This window comes from Podarcis tiliguerta (genome assembly GCF_965153285.1).
Source record: "Podarcis tiliguerta genome assembly, chromosome: 4".
Classification (NCBI taxonomy): Eukaryota; Metazoa; Chordata; class Lepidosauria; order Squamata; family Lacertidae; genus Podarcis; species Podarcis tiliguerta.
Window position 1 is genome coordinate 4,554,698 of NC_139537.1, and position 14,380 is coordinate 4,569,077.

A 14,380-nucleotide genomic window follows, 5' to 3' on the forward strand; every position below is an offset into this window, starting at 1 on the left:
GCTCCGAGGGCCTTCTGGCAGTTCCCTCACTGCGAGAAGTGAGGTTACAGGGAACCAGGCAGAGGGCCTTCTCGGCAGTGGCACCCGCCCTGCGGAACACCCTCCCTTCAGATGTCAAAGAGAAAAACAACTACCTGACATTTAGAAGTCATCTGAAGGCAGCCCTGTTTAGGAAAGTTTTTAATGTGTGACATTTTAATGTACAGTGGATGCTTGGGTTGCGAACGTGATTTCACAACCCACAGCGGTGCGTCTGCACACTCACGAGTTGTGATTCGGCACTTCTGCGCATGCGCAAAGCACGATTTAATGCTTCTGCACATGCGCAATCCCCGAAACCTGGAAGTAACCCATTACGGTACTTCTAGGTTTCGGCGGGTCCATAACCCGAAAAAACGCAACCTGACGTATCTGTAACCTGAGGTATGACTGTATTTTTAATCTTTGTTGGAAGCCGCCCAGAGTGGCTGGGGAAACCCATCCAGATGGGCGGGGTACAAATAATAAATTATGATGATGATGATCATAGGAACGGCAAGTCATCTCTTGTTCCGTCCCCATGCCAGGATCTCCAGCCCTCTCTGAGAACAATGACTCTGCATGGTTGCAAGGCCCACACACAGCAAATTTCAGACAACTAGGAATTTCTTCTTTCTCGGAGATTTTACTGCCAGGATTCAAGACAGGGATGTGTGAAAACATTGAAGCCTGCAAGCTTTGCAGTGACAATGCGAGGATGAGTGGAAAGGCATTTTACAGCATTAGCAAGGTCTCCTTCCCACCCCTCCGTGGTCCTGATCCACAGACCCAACGAAGAGCTTGTGCGAGTGGTTGGGTGTTTCTGTTTACTGAATCATAGAATCATAGAATCCTAGAGTTGGAAGAGACCACAAGGGCCATCGAGTCCAACCCCCTGCCAAACAGGAAACACCATCAGAGCACTCCTGACATATGGTTGTCAAGCCTCTGCTTAAAGACCTCCAAAGAAGGAGACTCCACCACACTCCTTGGCAGCAAATTCCACTGTCAAACAGCTCTTACTGTCAGGAAGTCCTTCCTCATGTTTAGGTGGAATCTTCTTTCTTGTAGTTTGGATCCATTGCTCCGTGTCCGCTTCTCTGGAGCAGCAGAAAACAACCTTTCTCCCTCCTCATGCTCACCTGCAATCTGGGGAATGCCCTGATGGGGAACAATGGGAGCTTTGTGTGGCTCAAAGCGCTTCGTCACGTTAGCACCAGATGCACAAACAGCGTGCGGATGATCGTGTGGGACCTGCCAATCAGACAGAGCACAGCAAAGTCACCTTCAAGCCGGGCGGATCTGATTTAAATCAAACTGATTTAAATCACGATTTAAATCACTAGTCAGTAAGACTTGATTTAAATCGTTTTTTCACAGAAAGGCTCATTCTTGCTGGTATCAACTTAATATTTACAACCAGATGAAGGTTTCATTTTTGGAATAATAAATTTTCAGAGTACAGTAGTGTTTACAGTTATAACAAAAATTACTGATTTGGTTATACTATTATAAATACGTAGACTGATAATTATGAACTGATTGTGAGGTTTAATAAGTTAACTGTTTATATTTGGACAACTTTTCTGCTGTACTTTATTGGAAGGAGAAAAATAATCATTCCCTTAATAACAACTTAAACAATTTATTTAACTAAAACAATAATATTACAGCATATGTATCCCTGTTTGTTAACTGATGTGGTTAAACTTTTTAAAAAAACAAACAAATTTATACTGAGTTTTAGCACACATGAAAAACTTAAAACAAATCCTTATGTCCTGATGAATAGCCTTTGGACTATACAATAAAGGTAAAAGTAAAGGGACCCCTGACCATTAGGTCCAGTTGTGGCCGACTCTGGGGTTGTGGTGCTCATCTCGCTTTACTGGCCGAGGGAGTACAGCTTCCGGGTCATGTGGCCAGCATGACTAAGCCACTTCTGGCAAACCAGAGCAGCGCACGGAAACGCCATTTACCTTCCCACCGGAGCGGTACCTATTTATCTACTTGCACTTTGACGTGCTTTTGAACTGCTCGGTTGGCAGGAGCTGGGACAGAGCAACGGGAGCTCACCCCGTCACGGGGATTCGAACCGCCAACCTTCTGATCAGCAAGCCCTAGGCTCTGTAACTTAAATACGTAGAAAACTACCTTTAGAAAGATTTTTTTCTCCAAAAGCATTTTATTTTAAAAATCCAATTTAGATCAAAAAAATTCAATTTAAATTTCAAAAAATCCAAAATAAAATATTTACTTTTTAAAAAATCATTGATTTCTATCCACCCTGCCTTCAAGTCTTGCCCATCGGCAGCTTCTATCTCTGTTGGACTCTTAATCTCAGGGTTGTGGGTTATAGTCCCACCTTGGGTGACAGATTCCTTCATTGCAGGGGGTTGGACTAGAATAGATGACCCTCTTCCAACTCTACGTCTTGATTCTGTGATCATCTCATCCAAATAGATCACATGAAGAAGAAACAGGGCTGTTTTGAATTCAAGGTCACATGCACACACAAAAATTCATGCTTTAAAGTTCCATGTCTGAGTTCCAGAGCTTTCCCTGCGAAAAGCTGCTCTTTAAAGGTGAATCGGAGCAAAGAGCAATCTTTGGAAGACGTGAACTGACATTTGCTCGGGTTTTGTGCCAAAGAGCAGGGTCTTGCAGGGGAAGCTCCGGGGCAAAAATATATATAAAACTGCTTGGACACAGAGTTTTAAAGAATGGATCTGTGCCTGGAAATAACAGGGAAAAGGTAAGTTTGGATGAGTTCCCTATTCAGATTTCTCCTCTCCATGACCGGAAAGTGTATCATATGAACAGCAGTGGCTGGCACATGGGATCTTCTATTCTATTTCCACACCAGGCCTGGCCACCAAGTCAGACTCACGGATCAACCCGATCCCGTCTACTCTAGACAGTATGACGTGGAACCGTACGCCCTGCAAATTCTTTACACCGACAGTATTAAAAGTATGCACACTTGCAAGCTTTGTAGTGTGCAAGCTTTTGGAGTGACACAGAACCCTTTTTCAGGCTTGGATGTGTATGGTTTTTTTAATAAAAATAAATAAATCTGCCTTTGAAGCAGGCACAGTGTTAAACTTACAACTGCATTCTTGCCTACAGGTTGGGGGTTTTTTTTTCAGTTTGAAGACAAAAAAAGGAGGAAACGTTTTCAAGGTTTTGCCGCTCTTAACCAGGGTGTGCCCTAGGGCAAGGGTGGCTAACCTGTTCTGGATTCCTCGCCTTCCCTATCCCTTCCCCAAAAGTACTTTTTAATTTCCCCAACATCCTCTTTTAACACAATATACAGAGGGGGGTAAACTGGCTTGCTGTTCCCCTGGCAAACCATCATTTGGCTGGCCAGACCATGACATAAATTAGGGGAGTGGCGAGTGTTGTCCCAGACCGGGAATCTCCACCGGTCATGTCTCCTAATCACCTGGCATCGGTTGCTCCCCCCAACAGGGACCCATGAGCTGAGATTCCTGCATTGCAGGGGGTTGGACTAGATGACCACTGGGGTCCCTCCCAGTTCCCGGAGAGGGAGAAAGGCAGCCCATCAGTGGGAGGGTGTTCCACTGGGCAGGCGCCACCACCGAGAAGGCCCTCTGCCTGGTTCCCTGTCACCTCACTTCTCGAAGGGAGAGAATCGCCAGAAGGCCCTCGGAGCTGGACCTCAATGTCCAGGCAGAATGATGGGGGTGGAGACACTCCTTCAGGTATACTGGACTGAGGCCATTTAGGGCTTTCAAGGTCAGCACCAACACTTTGAATTGTGCTCGGAAACGTACTGCGAGCCAATGTAGATCTTTCAGGACCAGTGTTATATGGTCTCGTATTTATTATTTGCTGCTAAAAGACAATACAATTTCCTTATTCAATATACAGTGGATGCTCGGGTTGCGAACATGATCCGTGCAGGATGCACGTTCGCAAGCCACAGAATCTGCAACCCGCAGCAGCATGTCTGCGCATGTGCGGGTTACGATTCAGTGCTTCTGCGCATGTGCAAAGCGCGATTTAGCGGTTCTGCGCATGCACGACCGCCGAAACCCGGAAGTTACCCATTCCGGTACTTCTAGGTTTCAGCGGTCCATAACCCGAAAAAAACGCAACCTGAAGCGTCTGTAACCCGAGGTATGACTAAATTACCGTCATTTGCTTGCTTGCTTGCTTACGCGAGTGATATTTGCAAAACCGACAAATAATTCTCTAGTGATTGCATTGCACCACGAGGCCGTCTGAAAAGCCCTTTAGCAAAATTTTGCACTCCTGCAACTAAATCCTCTTGTCTGGAAGGCTAAATCTGAACGGCCGAGCCCTCGAGGGCAAGAGGCGAGGTGCAAGCTTAGAAAGGGTAGCCACGAAAACCCTCTCCTGCCAGGCTCTCCCAGAGGCGCTGGAGTTGCAAAACAGTTGCCGGATGTGGGGGCGGAAGGAGTTTCCTGCAGCTAAAAAAAGGAACGCTAAAAGAAACGGCTGCCCATCATAGTCACAATTCGGTGACTCACAACTTGCTCCCTCTCCCTCAGCCGTCGCCACAGGCACCTGCCTGCCTGTGCGGGACTGTGGCCAGGAGCTAGCAGCCAGGATGCAACTGGTCCCGTCACAAAGCGCTTTTCAGAGGAGGGAGGCATTGCCCAGCCTCTTCAGAAATGACCTTTGCGACCAAAACCAGCAAACCTCAACTGATGCAGAAAGGGAACGAAGGGCAAAGGTCCGGCCTCTGTGTGCTCCTTCGCCAATCTGCCCCCTCCAACTTATTTTACACCACAAACTCCCATGGGTCCCAGCTAGCACACCGTTTAGCGCTGGATTTACATATAAAGCTAAACAAGCTCTAGCTTAGGGCTCCACTGTCTTGGGGCCCCCCAAAAAAATGTAAAGGGAAAAAAATGGATGTACATTTCCAAAATATAAGATGAAAAGCAAATAAGATAAAACCTACATACAGCAACAGTGTTTTGTGTTGTGTAGGCTCCTATGATGTAAGACTGCTAGCCTGCTCCCTAAAATATCACTGGTTTGCTCCTTTCTATATATAGGATGCCTACATTCTGCATGGACTGGTTGCATAGAGACTGGTTTTTAGAGACTAGATTATGAGTGTCTGTAAATTGTATTTCTAAAGGAACTTTTATTATTGCTAATGCCAATGTGTTTGCATTATTAAGTTTGTTATGACTCAAAAATCATTTTAAGTTAGAGCTTAATAATGATTTCACTATTAATATACTTCTTCTTAATTGTATTTTACTATTAATATACTTCTTAATTGTATTTCAGTTCACCAATTACTTTGATAAAATACGTATTGTGTTATGTGCAAATGGCTTTAGATACCTATTAGGTCCATAAATTGGGATGCGGGTGGCGCTGTGGGTAAAAGCCTCAGTGCCTAGGGCTTGCCGATCGAAAGGTCGGCGGTTCGAATCCCCGCGGCGGGGTGCGCTCCCATTGCTCGGTCCCAGCGCCTGCCAACCTAGCAGTTCGAAAGCACTCTCGGGTGCAAGTAGATAAATAGGGACCGCTTACTAGCGGGAAGGTAAACGGCGTTTCCGTGCGACAATTTGTTGTTGACAAAGGACAACTGGACATACAAAGGGCCCCATTACCTCCAGCAGCTTAGGGCCTCATCAGACCTAAATCCGGCCCTGACACCGTCCAAAACATACTCAGCTGGTTAGATTCCTGCACTGCAGGGGGAAGGTCTAGATGATCTTTAGGGTTCCCTTCCAACTCTACAATTCTAGAATTCTACTGCTTTATGGTTTGGGGACTGTGTGTTATTCAACAGAGATGTCCATTTGGACTGCTCATCACTTTGCTGAACTAACACACAGCATTTGGGCACCACGGCGCATGATTAACCTACGGAACTCCCTTCCACAGTGATGGCTGCAATAGAAGGCTTTAGAAGAGGATTCGACAAATGCATGCAGGAGAGGGCTCTTGAGGGCTACTAGACCCAGTGGCCCATCCAGCCTGGCGTCCTGGTCTTCTTGTGCGAAACCTGCAAGCAGGATCCGAGCACAAGCCAATTCTCTCCCCTCCTGTTCAGAAGCATCATTGCCTCTGACCATGGCTAGCGGCCATCAATCGCGGGCTCTCTCTTCCTGGAAGCTGCCATCTGGGTTTCTGCCCACCCTTGCCCCTTGTGGGAGGGAGTTCCACAGTTTAACGACGAGCTACACAAAGAAGGGCTTTCTTTTACCTCTCCTGAATCTCCCGCCATCCAGAATATCGGAAACTAGGAAGAGCCGGCTGGACCGAGCCAATGACATCCTGCTCTCACTGGGGCTGACCTGATGCCTGCGGGAAACTGGTGAGCAGGATTCGAACACAGAAGCCCTCTCCCTTCCTGCGGTTTCCAGAAAGCAAAGGGCTGCAGTTTGCCCCAGTCTAGTAAAACTGGGAAAGGGAAGTTAGATCACCCTGCCCGGATCGCATCGCAAGGCTGACTTTTCTCTCGGGGTTGTTGGTAAACAAGAAACGGGTAAAAATAGCCCAACTCAGCTAATTTAAGCTTCCTGAAAACGTTCACATACCAACGGCCCGTCATGCTGCTTTGCGGCTAGAGAGTCTTTCCCAACACTAAATCCAGCAGCCTCCCCAGAGCAGAAGACTTTGAAAAACACGCACACACTCCAAACCCCCGTCCTCTCCCAGGAAACGACTTCTCCCAGAAGTTACTAGCGGAAGCAGAACAGCTGAGTCAACCAAGAGGGACTGCTCCACCTCCGACTGGGCCCTCGTTCAGCCTCTGCTTGAGCCGCGGTTCCTGCGTTGAAGGGGGCTGGACTAGATGGCCCCTGAGGTTCCCTTTCCAGCTGTACATCTCTATGATTCTACATGGAAGACTCAAAAAAGGACACGGCGCTGTTGGAGGGAGAAAATGACCTAGCATCTTTTCAACACTCCTGTAGCTGTTAAGCCCTCATTAGCCGAGGCTAAATTTAGTTCCAAGGTACGTTTATTCTATAAAAAAAGGAAAGCTTCGTTAAAAAGGTATTAAGCGCAGAGGCTCAAGGGTGCGTTAAGGTACAGACCCAACTGCATGTGTTTGGCTCCTGTTGCTCAGCTTGAAGGACAGTAGAAATTTAAAACTAATTAGTACATTAAATCAGGCTTCCAAGTTTGTCCGACGTTATTAAATTTGTATACTGCCCTCCATTTAAAGAGCAGGACCTGAAATCGCCTCAAGTCCCTTCGAAAATCTACCAGAAATACTTCAACTTGCTACTGCATCAAAGAACTGCACTCTCCATTTTTGCAGCAGCACCACATCTGTGGCTTTTAGGCGCTGAGTAATAAACCGATAGCATCTTAAAAAGCAGAGACATCACCTTGCCGACAAAGGTCCGTCTAGTTAAAGCTCTGGTTTTCCCAGTAGTGATGGATGGAAGTGAGAGCTGGACCATAAAGAAGGCTGATCGCCGAAGAATGGATGCTTTTGAATTCTGGTGCTGGAGGAGACTCTTGAGAGTCCCATGGACTGCAAGAAGATCAAACGTATCCATTCTGAAGGAAATCAGCCCTGAGTGCTCACTGGAAGGACAGATCCTGAAGCTGAGGCTCCAGTACTTTGGCCACCTCATGAGAAGAGAAGACTCCCTGGAAAAGACCCTGATGCTGGGAAAGATGGAGGGCACAAGGAGAAGGGGATGACAGAGGACGAGATGGTGGGACAGTGTTCTCGAAGCTACCAGCATGAGTTTGACCAAACTGCGGGAGGCAGTGGAAGACAGGAGGGCCTGGCGTGCTCTGGTCCAGGGGGTCACAAAGAGGCGGACACGACTAAACAACTAAACAACAAATAAACCAATATCAGTTAAAACCGTAAAATCAGAATGCATTTAAAAGGCCTGTTGGATTCATTTATTTTTTGAGTTTTCAGCAGACACCAGAAGACCTCAGCGAGAGGGCAAGGATATAAGGGATCAGGCAGTCCCTGAGAGATCCTGGACCCAAGCTGTTAAGGGCCTTGTAAAATAATAGAAGAAATTTGAAACTGGCCCAGGAGCATACGGGCAGCTGAACATCAGAGTGATGCGCTGGCAAGCTTGCTTTCTGCTGCTCCAGAGGGGGGGACCTGAACCAATGGGTTCATAGAATCATAAGAGTTGGAAGGGACCCCAGGGGTCATCCAGTCCAACCCACTGCACTGCAGGAATCACAGCTCAAGCATCCATGGCAGATGATGCTTTTCCCATTCTTTTTGAAATGTTTCATTGCCCTGTTGTCGAATTTTGGCTATTTCCGCATATTCCTTGACCTTGTACTTCCACTCTTCTACTGGTGGCAATTGTTGTTGCTTCCACACCTGAGCAAGCAGTAATCTCGCTGCTGTTGTTGCGTATAGGAACAATTTCTGATCCTTCTTATCAATATCCGCTCCCACCATATTTTCAAATTTCAGTTTGTTCGTTGATCACAGACCACCGTCTTCCAATTTGCACATCACGCCCAGGACGATGTCAGCAGAACGGAGGGCTCACCGTCACGGGGTCTCTACTCGCCGCTGTCCTGGCAAGGGCTGTGTCCTTCTTGCATCACCCTGGGCTGCTTCTTCTTCTGCTTCTCACACTCCTCGTACGTCACCCAAGGACCCGGGACAGTCCGGGGAAAACACACAGGGTGAGTCACAGCCACAAGCCCATCTCCGCGTGTGGAAAATCTGCATCTTTTACTGCTTAGAAGCACTTGAGTTGCAGAAACGGGCATGATAAGATTGTGAAACCATCTACACTATCAAAGGGAGCTTCTGGTCGTTTTAACGCAGCAACGGAAAGCAAACATAACCCCAGGCCCCCCGTGATTTTTGGGCAATTGCAGTTCACAGCACAAACTTTATACGCACAAACAATCCTTATGTCCCCGCTCAGAAGCGGGGGCCATTCAGCTCAAGGAGACTTACTCCCGGGTAAACGTGTGATAAGACTGCAGTCATCGTGACCTAAATAAGTATTCAAAAGGTACGCTAACGACTACATGGGCGGCACTGTGGGTTAAACCACAGAGCCTAGGACTTGCCGATCAGAAGGTCGGTGGTTCGAATCCCCGCAACGGGGTGAGCTCCCGTTGTTCAGTCCCAGCTCCTGCCAACCTAGCAGTTCAAAAGCACGTCAGAGTGCAAGTAGATAAATAGGTACCGCTCCGGCGGGAAGGTAAACGGCGTTTCCGTGTGCTGCACTGGTTCGCCAGAAGCGGCTTAGTCATGCTGGCCACATGACCCAGAAGCTGTACGCCGGCTCCCTTGGCCAGTAAAGCGAAATGAGCGCCGCATCCCCAGAGTCAGCCACAACTGGACCTAATGGTCAGGGGTCCCTTTACCTTTAACGACTACAAGCTTGCGCCTGAGTCTTCTTATTTCCTTCTCCCTGACAATCCATTTTCCTTTTGTGTCGTGTGTTTTTTAGATTGCATTTACCTCTGGTCTCCCAAAGACCAAGTGCATTACAGGGCCCCACAAAAGCTGCAGAGAAAGAAAGAAAGAAAGAAAGAAAGAAAGAAAGAAAGAAAGAGGGGGGAGAGAGAGAGATCCAGCATTTTTTTCCTCTTCTTCTTCTCCCTGCCTTAGCCATGACTGGCGTCCCTACCCCAGTCACAAATCCCCGCCAAGTCCTTGCAAAATGCATTCCTGCCCAGGATTAGGCAACGGGCATTAACGGCTTTTGTAAGAGACTTAGAAATTCTTGCAGCATCCCTTCTAGAGGAGGAGGAGAAGAAGAAGAAGAACATAACACAATACAGAAATCCACCCTCATTAAACGTGAACATAACATACAGTGAGCATAACATACAACAATACAGTGGTACCTCAGGTTAAGAACTTAATTCGTTCTGGAGGTCCGTTCTTAACCTGAAACTGTTCTTAACCTGAAGCACCACTTTAGCTAATGGGGCCTCCTGCTGCACAATTTCTGTTCTCATCCTGAAGCAAAGTTCCTCCACCGCACAATTTCTGTTCTCATCCTGAAGCAAAGTGCTTAATGTAGCACCCTGCTTGTGGTTAACGCTTAGCTGGAATGAAATATTCAACGCAGCAATAGAGAAATTAAAATAATAATTTATTTGTCAGACAAATAAATGATAGGCACAGTGGTATATGGTTACCAAAGCTCTGCACACTCCAGCCCTGGTGGCCAGCACTTATATTTCCTCAGCCCAGCCTCCTTACTCCTCCTTTGGCTGCCTCTGTCCAATCAGCCTGGTTGAAATTCCTATTGGCTGTTTGCTAGAACCAATCATAAAAGATACACCCATTTCCTATTACCTTTTATGGGAGACAAAGAGCTATATTTCCTTCTATCCATAAATGGCAGACAAGTAGTCATATATCTTACATTTGCCTCGACAAGGCACCTTAATTACCAGATCACCTTTTGCCCTTTTTGCCCTATTGCTCTATTGCCCCTTCACTCCAAAACAGATGGCTAAAACAGATGGCTCATGGTAACAGAGATCTTGGGTTCACCTTCTCACACACCATCAATGAAATAAGAATCTAACATAAGAATCTAACATTTCTTACTTTCTAAATCCTTTGCATAATTACATTAAAGCTAATATATTTCATACATAACATAGATTTTTAGCAGAAAGGCCTTTGCCTGAGAAACTCAGTAAAGAGAAAAACCTCTTCATTTTACACCCCCCCCTTTCCCAGCCAGCTGCTGTTCCTATTAGCTCTTGCCCTTTAACCTTAGGAAAATGTGGCTGATGGGAGGCACATGGTGAACTATTTACCAACTCTTAATTAGTGTTTTTGCAGCTTGATTGTATTCTTGATTGTATGACCTCTGCTCCCAGCTTTTGCTCCTTTTACAATTTTGAGGTAAACAACTGCAAAAGTACTCAGCCAGCTGGTTTCTGCCTGGCATGAAACAAGCATTTGCAAATATATATATATTTTTAAGCTCAATTTAAAATACAGATCTTGATCAGATGCCTCATTAACCCGAGGTACTATTTCTGTGTTAGTGGAGCCTGTAACCTGAAGCATCTGTAACCTGAAGCATCTGTAACCCGAGGTACCACTGTACAAACAACCAAATAAAAGACTTCCTTTATCCTGTATCTGGCCTCCTTATTTACTTCTTATAAACTGTTTCCTTTCTGAATAATTATTAAGAATTTTCTAATTACCGTATTTTTTGCACCATAACACTCACTTTTTTCCTCCTAGAAAGTAAGGGGAAATGTCTGTGTGTGTTATGGAGGGATTGCCTACGGGTGGCATGCCTACGGATTTTCCTCCTCTAAAAACTACGTCCGTGTTATGGTCGGGTGCGTGTTATAGAGCGAAAAATACGGTATAACTTAAATATTCACAAAGTCTCCTGCAGACATTAATCGAAACAAGTCCAGGTATGTATTTTAGGGCACTGTTTTGTGAAGTGTTTCTGCATTTCCCCCATGCTTTTTGAAAAGCTTGTCTAGTGTGATCTCTCATTGCCTCTGTTCATCTAGCCAGTTCAATATACTCTAACAGTTTGTCTTGCCATTCCTTTTCTGTTGGCACAGTTTCTTTTTTCCAGTTTTTAGCAGTTAGGATCCTTGCTGCTCCTGTGGCATAGAGGAATATTTTCTAATCTTCTCTTGCTATACCTGTGTCCATTATATCTAGTAGAAAAGCTTCTGTATTTTTCATAAAGTTATATTTAAACATTTTTTTAAGCTCGTCATATACTGTGCTCCAGAAGCTTTTGATTTTTTTTCACAGGTCCACCAAACATGTCGTCCCCTCTGTTTTACCACACCTCCAGCACAGATTTGTTTTTTGTCTTATACATTTTAGCTATTTTGGTAGGTGTTAAGTACCATCTATAAAACATCTTGATTAGGTTTTCCCTCAAAACTTCACAGGCTGTAAATTTCAAGTACTTTCTCCATAGTTCTTCCCAAACTGTTAAGTTAATGGTTTTCGCAAAGCCACTTCCGGCTTGCCCCAGGAGGTGGGGCTGCGGGCGTCATGCCCACCCCACGTGAGCGGGGGCTGGTTTAGCCCCCGCGAGAGTAGGAAATCCCCACGTTTGCCCGCCCTCCCTCCCTTTAGGTCTGTCGTCGCAAGGGGCATGGTAGGAATTTTTCCCAATTGGCAATTTCCAGCCTTTTGGTTTTTCGCCTACCTCGTAGCAACTCGTCACAACTCCTCGGCATTGGCGGTTAGGCATTGGTAAGAAGGGGTTCAGAGGATGTGGGGGGGGGACGCCATCACCTCCCCCCATTGAACGAAGGGTGGTCCGTTAAAGGACTCCGGGGGGCGTGGCCCTGTCCGAAGCCTATGGAGGTGTGGGCCGAAGGCACGCCCCAGAGCGGTGACCGGGGGAGCTCCTAGCTGACGTGCCTCAGGAGACTCCCCCACTATGGTGTTAACCCTTCACCGTGTCTCCAGCAAATGGGCTGGAGCCGGATAGTCGGTAGGACCAGTGCCTAAGCCAATGCCTCTCATTCCTGAATTCAATAAAGTTGTGGCCTAATTCGCCCATTTAACCTTATATCATGGTGTCACGTGTCTTTATTTATCCTGGTGGGGGGCGGGAACTCGCCACGCAATATCTAAAGCGAGGGAGTGTGGAGCAAATAAGCAGAGAGAGATAGAGAGATCATCGGGGAGAACATTTCAGGGGGTGGGCACCAAATGCAGGAGGACCACATCTTGGTCCCCAGCAAGGGCAGGATAACCCTGGGCAGCCGCAGGGGCCTCCAGAGCACGTCAAGAGTGCCATCAGTAGATGCCCAGGGCTACAAAACTCCTGAGCACATGGTGTGCAGCCCGCTGGGTTATGCTTTTCAGCTGGCTAATTATACTGTATATTTTAACTGAGGAAGTCCTGATGGGCTCATAGCTGGAAGAGAAATACTTATGGACATCTAGTCCAACCCCCTGAAATGCAGGAATCTTTTTGCCCAATGTGGAGTTTGACCCCAAGACCCTGAGATGATGACTCTCATGCTCTACCGACTGAGCTATTGTTGTATACAAAAATTGCCCTTTTCCCTTATGGGGTATCCAAGAGGCCATATAGAGTCCTTACATAGGTTCCCTATTGGTAGGAGAGAATAACAGAGGCCAACCAGAGAATACTGAGAAGCAAAGCAGCTAGTAAGCCTGATCTTTATTGGTCTGTTGCAACAGGGTGCCCCCTTCACACGAAGGAGAAGAGGAGGAACCCAGAAAAATGGCGCGCAAAGCCTTATAAAGACTTTTGAAATTGCCACCCTGTAGATCAAGACCACCCCCAGAAACATCATACATACATCACAGAAGGGGTGTGACCTAAGACCACCCCTCAGATACATCACACCTACATCACAGAAAAGGCGGTGTAAACAGAAATTTGAATGTTGTTTTTCTCCTGCCTTGTTTATCTCCTGTCTGGCAGGTTACTTGACTGGGGAGCCTGGCCAGTCTTTTGTAATGATAAATACTTAGTTCCTGGGCCAGGTCACAGGCTCACACCCTATTCAAACACAGACATACCCTTAAGAGAGGATTTGTGAAGGAAAAGACAATGGGGAGGTTTCCCACTTTGACCTTGCGGAGAAAACATTTGGTCAGTTTGGGAATCAAAAATGGTTCCAGGTCGGTCTTCCTGTGCTGATCTATGTACATGCTTGGTTGGTACACTTATGAACATTTAACATATATCTAAGACCATAAAATTCCTATCACGCTATCCCAGAACTTTTAACGTTTTCTCATGTGCTGTAATCATGTACAGGTTTCATTAGGTTGCCTATTTTATTTTACTTTGTTTTACTGGGCTGAATTTATATCTCCAAGGAGCTCAAGGTGGCAAACCATGGTACTCCCCCACTTAGTCATGTGTCCGCACAACAACTCTGTGAGGTAGGGGACACTGAGAGTGACAGCCCCCACCCCTCAAGGTCACCCAGTGAGTGGGGAGGGGATTGGAACCCTGGTCTCCCAGATCCTAGAATGGCACTCTAACCACTACACCACACTGTCCTAAAATAACTGTACACCTTGTTGCAGGAATTTATGTATAGGTTGGGGGGGTTGTCCCTCCAGCAGATATCATGCCATTTTTTAAAAAGCTTATATTGACTCCTGCGGATTTAAGGCCTAGCTGGCCACTCGGCACGTTCCTCCACGCATGCAATCGTGTTTCACAAAGCCGGTCTCGCCAAATTTGCGCGAGTGAAATTGGCGTGAGCAAAACCCACCCGCCGAAGACAAAAACGAACGGTGCTTCTTCGTGCAACTCCATGAGGGACATCGACCATGTGGCAGACTATGGCAAGCCAGCCTGCACACTCTTCCTCCAACCAGTAATATTATTTTAGCAGATGCTTAGCCTGCTGTTCCCCTAGTGGGTTGGCGGACATT

General features: G+C 46.5%; 2 protein-coding genes across 16 annotated transcripts in view; one reads left to right on the forward strand and one right to left on the reverse strand.

Moving 5' to 3' along the window:
* Window positions 1-14,380, forward strand: part of LOC310676834 (tigger transposable element-derived protein 1-like) — a gene marked incomplete at its 3' end in the record, with an annotated part of 1,439,559 nt that overhangs the window by 173,695 nt on the left and 1,251,484 nt on the right. The gene's annotated exons all lie outside the window — the stretch shown is intronic.
* ARAP1 (ArfGAP with RhoGAP domain, ankyrin repeat and PH domain 1) overlaps window positions 1-14,380 on the reverse strand; it is a 156,110-nt gene that overhangs the window by 110,994 nt on the left and 30,736 nt on the right. Inside the window, exon 1 of one of the 15 annotated variants that reach the window (XM_083436061.1) lies at window positions 6,573-6,666. The exons of 12 other annotated variants lie outside the window; for them this stretch is intronic. The gene's annotated coding sequence lies outside the window, so the exon portion shown is untranslated. Of the gene's footprint in view, window positions 1-6,572; window positions 6,667-14,380 lie in introns of those variants that run through there. 2 more of the 15 variants (XM_083436070.1, XM_083436073.1) reach the window with 2 other exon arrangements.